A 4823-nucleotide genomic window follows, 5' to 3' on the forward strand; every position below is an offset into this window, starting at 1 on the left:
CTGTCTATTACGGAATATGCAGAGACGGGCCAAGAAAATAAACAACCCTATTAAATGTAATCAAACCACTCATCCATTAAACCACGATTATACAATTCTATAATCTACCAGTAATAGAGTTTAGTATAAGTGTTGAGGACACTAACAACACACCAAGTCTAGCTCAAAGTGAACACGGCCATAGATTGTTTCCAATCCTAAGTAAGGTGTCATAAAAAAAAATCTCCCAACAAAGGCTTATTGATAAAATACTAATAAAGTATTAACATATTGTCGTTTTAGAAGATTTACAAAACGGCGACAAACAAGAACAATTGCAAAGAAGAGTATGATACAAAATAAATGAAAGTTTACAAAATACAGCCAAAGAAAGGGGTGTTAACTGAAATTTATTTTTTTGGTTGTATATTGGCATTGACAGATATTTTTCGTGTGTAAAAACTGCCGGTGATGTTTATCAATAGAAAATAAAATTCTTTAATTTAATTATAATTACAAATTTGAACATAAAGTTGTTTATTGTCGACGTCCATAAAAAGAAAATTAACAACGGCTGCTATATATTTATATCTTCCATTTTGAGAACAACCCGAATAATACAATAATTTTTGTTATATTCCGAACACTACGATCACTCCATTTGGAGGCAGAGAGAATCGGGGACGGTAAGGGCTTGAATTGTTCGAGTTATTTTGAGAGTCCCTGTAGTTTTTTCACTTCGATTCGGGAATATTGCGCATATGCGCATTAGCACTGGTTGTATAGCTCTGCGAATCGAAGTAGGCCCAATATACTTATACTACTTATACACATTGATATATACATGTATATGTATAAACTGTGGTAGCCGTAGGATATAATACTACCATGATATTGCCGAGTAACTATAGCAATCAATCAGTCGAATATGGGTCGTCATTAATTCGTGAATAAAAGTTAAGCGCAGGACAAAATTGTATGCAACACTAACCTGACAACTGATGAGTAATCATGATAGCGACTGTCAAATTTGTGTAATAAAAATCCAATCAAAACCGGAAGTGATATCAGCTATTGCGGAACAGTCGATTATCGCCTAGATAACAGTTTACGTGATTAGACAAAAATGTTTCCTACTAGAAACAGAGTAACAGGTTTTTTGATTGGCTATTTAAAGTAAAAAGGAAAATAAAAAGGAAAATGTCATCAGTTTTGGTCGAAATAAAAAAAAACAATCCTTTCTATTATGAATTATTAAATATCTTTTATTTTGTTTCCATTTGTAATTCTTAACTCTTTCTGGAATCTGAAAAAAACAAAAGATAAATGTAAAGCACATTTTTATTCAAAATTATATACCTGCATTCCTTCTTCATATTGTGTGTGGATATGTAATATGTACTTTGAATAGAGTTTTATTTTGGAAAATATACCATTCAAGGTAAATTGCTTAAGGTAATCTCGTTATATCCAATATAAAACTTGTTTCCTTGTTTTTTAAGATGTCAAAGGGTCAAGTGTAGTTCATTTGTGAACACTTTATTTTGCGCTCTACAGGCCTTAGATGTCATTATGTTTGGTTTTTTTTAGGGTTTTTTTTAATGATGTATAATATACGTTTCCCCTTTTATCTCTCTTTATTCTTATGTTCATAAATGAAGTGTGTCTTTTGACAATAGTATGTGCATACATTGTGTCTATTAACATTAATGTGTGCATACATTGTGTCTTTTGACATTAGTGTGTGCATACATTGTGTCTTTTGACATTAGCGTGTGCATACATTGTGTCTTTTGACATTAGTGTGTGCATACATTGTGTCTTTTGACATAAGTGTGTACATACATTATGTCTTTTGACATAAGTTTGTGCATACATTGTGTCTTTTGACATTAGTGTGTTCATACATTTTCTGTATGGATTCAAAGGAAAAAGTAAAATAACAAAAATACCGAATTCCAAGGAAAATTCAAAACAGAAAGCCCCTTATCAAATGGCCAAATTTAAAACTCAAACACATCAAACGAATTGAAAACAACTGTCATATTCCTGACTTGGTACAGGCATTTTCTTATGTAGAAAATGGTGGATTAAACCTAGTTTTATAGCTAGCTGAACCTCTCACTTGTATGACAGTATAGAGTATGACAGTATTTCGTTTGTAAATACAAACAGCTATCATCAGCAATATACGATTACATGGTAAATTGAAATAATGTAGGCAGAAGGTGGTTTGTGATTGATTGATAATTGTTGGTGCTGTACGCAACTTTCATCACTTTTATAAATATCATTGTGGCCAGGTTTTATTGATGAAGAAAGCCGCGGTGGGGCCTCAAGTTAATTCGATAGGAATTTGGCAATGCTCGACAAATACGGTCGTGCGACGTTTGTACTCACAACCTTAGTGTTATCAGGTTTTTGTCACTGTAAATGAATTACTTAAACCACTATCATGTAAGAGGGTCTGTATGGGGTTTACAGAATAGAGAATAATGGCCCAAAATATGTAATGAATAGAAAAAATGAGCAAAATATATAAAGAATAGCGATTAATGAGGTGATAAAGTATAACGAAAAACTGTGGAAATTAAAGAATAAGGTAACATAATACTGATTGCAGAAATGAGTGTACAGAATAAAGAAATCCCCTAATTACTGAATACAAATTAAAGGTAAAATCATTTTCATGAAAATTTTACAGAATACGCATAATTTTTAAAGATAAAGAAAAATGCCATAGAATTTAATGAATACAGAGATTAAAGACCCTCATTTAACTGTCTAAAATAATTTGTGGTGTAAATACCAATCTAATCTATCCTATGTAATTCCTTGAAATGTGTAATTTGTGGCTTGTCTAATGTCTTTCTAAGGGTTTGAGATACGTACTTTTAAGACTCAGTTTTGAATTGTAATATAACTGTTTCATTTTATTATGATTTAACTTCTATTTCACGACACATGTACATGTACCATCAAATGTCTCATTCATGGCCGCAATATACAAAATACTTACACATATGTTACGGACAAGCAGCCTGGCATTCAGCAATACTTCGGAAATTGTTACCATTTCCCCCACAGCCACCGTATGTAAATTGTTCACATTGTGCCGTTCGCCAATTGTAATAGTATCTCAGAAAGCGTGCTCTACATAGTCCGGTTACGGACTCTAGATTACAAACTACAAAATATATCGTATAGGTCATTTAGTAAAACACTAGTTTGAAGCAGTATATTCATTATTTAAAACATTTGACAAAAACAAATTCTATATTGATACATTGATACATCAATATAAATACAAAAAGGCATTTACATACATATATGATTTAAAACAAGATTCTTTTTTTTTTTGGCGAGGGTCATTATATTATGACGGTATGCATTTTATTTCTAATGTCTCCCAAATGAATGCCAAGCACTATCAAATACAGTTACTAATTCGATTGTGGTGTTAAGCGGAAACTTGTATTATCAGGTTTCAGCTTACAAGCTTCAACAATATTATAGTGGGTTTGACAGAAAAACTATATCATGTATCTGTTAATGTAGTGTATGCTACTAGTTTAAAAGAATAACTACCTTAGACGAATAACAGAAAAAAAAAATTCTGGTAAATCACGTGTTTCTTGATCAATCTTCAGGTGTCCAACTCGGGTTCAGACTAGAGTTAAAAAATAGTGCTACTGCGCACGTGCGATACCTTCCTTAATAATGTACGCTAGGACTCGTACGATTTGATTGTCAACTCTAAATAAAGGATTTAAGAGAATAATTAACAAATTTTTATAAACTTCAAATTTACAGAAAAATGCATCATTTAATTTTGACAAGTAATTCTAATTCATGAATTTTGTTGTTATGAACTATTCCAGGGTTTGATGAAAGGGGTCGTAATTGTCCCTGATAGTAAAAAAATAAAGGCGAGCGGAGATGATTTTATTACGATGTATTGTTGTTTATTGCTGTCTATCATGCTTCGTTTTTAAACATTAATTAGACCTATATGTCAATTTGTCTCTGGTGGGTAGTCTCATTGGCAAAACAACATCTCCTTATTTTATTTTTTTTCATTTTATTTTATAAAAAACGTAAAATATACAATGTAGTTTGATTCACAATTATTCTTTAAGTTTAAAAATTCCCAAAGTAACAAGCATGTTTTCATTTTTTTCATTCTTAGTTCTTTTCCCAGATCTGTACTTCTGTCTTAAAAAATAAATGTTTGTTATGAAATATATCTGATGCACGGACTCAGACGGCCCTAACTAAAATGTTAGCATATATAATATAGAACGGTGTACTATAAAATGCCATAATTTAATACTTACTTGACCAAAAATCAACAATTTGTAAAGAATTTATACTTACCATTATACCCGTCTACACCATTCGGAACAAGGCCAACTAATATGAAGAAGACACACAATAATTTGATATGGCTTTCCATGATTAAAATAATAAAATATCAGTAAAGCTTGCTTTATATATAACTTACATAACTTACACGTAACTTTATAAAGTGTTGTAATATGTTAGAAAACACGATGTTTACGCCCACTATTACTGCACTATGCTTTTGATTTGTTTACATTAAAACATGGAAATTCGTAATTATTTGTTTTAATTGGATTAATGTATAAGGTAACTTCTTGGATAAAACCAACATGTAATAACTTAATGGTAGAAGAGCTAGTCTTCAGTGGATGAAAATATTTAGTACATTTGTCCATGTCATTAACGAACGTGTTTATTTTTAATGTTTTGTTGAAGATTAAATATAGATAACAACTGATGAATTAAATTCAAAGTGAAGAAGGAAATGGAAAATATGAAAG

General features: G+C 31.1%; 1 long non-coding RNA gene across 1 annotated transcript; it reads right to left on the bottom strand.

Moving 5' to 3' along the window:
• Nucleotides 1-1217: 1217 nt before the first annotated feature.
• Nucleotides 1218-4495, bottom strand: LOC127712323 (uncharacterized). The gene is made up of 3 exons (XR_007987037.1): nucleotides 4357-4495; nucleotides 2999-3166; nucleotides 1218-1285 (listed from the first exon to the last, which is right to left on the bottom strand). It is a non-coding gene; the product is annotated as an uncharacterized LOC127712323 (long non-coding RNA).
• Between the last annotated feature and the right edge of the window lie 328 nt (nucleotides 4496-4823).

The sequence above is a fragment of the Mytilus californianus genome, unplaced genomic scaffold (assembly GCF_021869535.1).
Source record: "Mytilus californianus isolate M0D057914Y unplaced genomic scaffold, xbMytCali1.0.p SCAF_8, whole genome shotgun sequence".
Taxonomy (NCBI): Eukaryota; Metazoa; Mollusca; class Bivalvia; order Mytilida; family Mytilidae; genus Mytilus; species Mytilus californianus.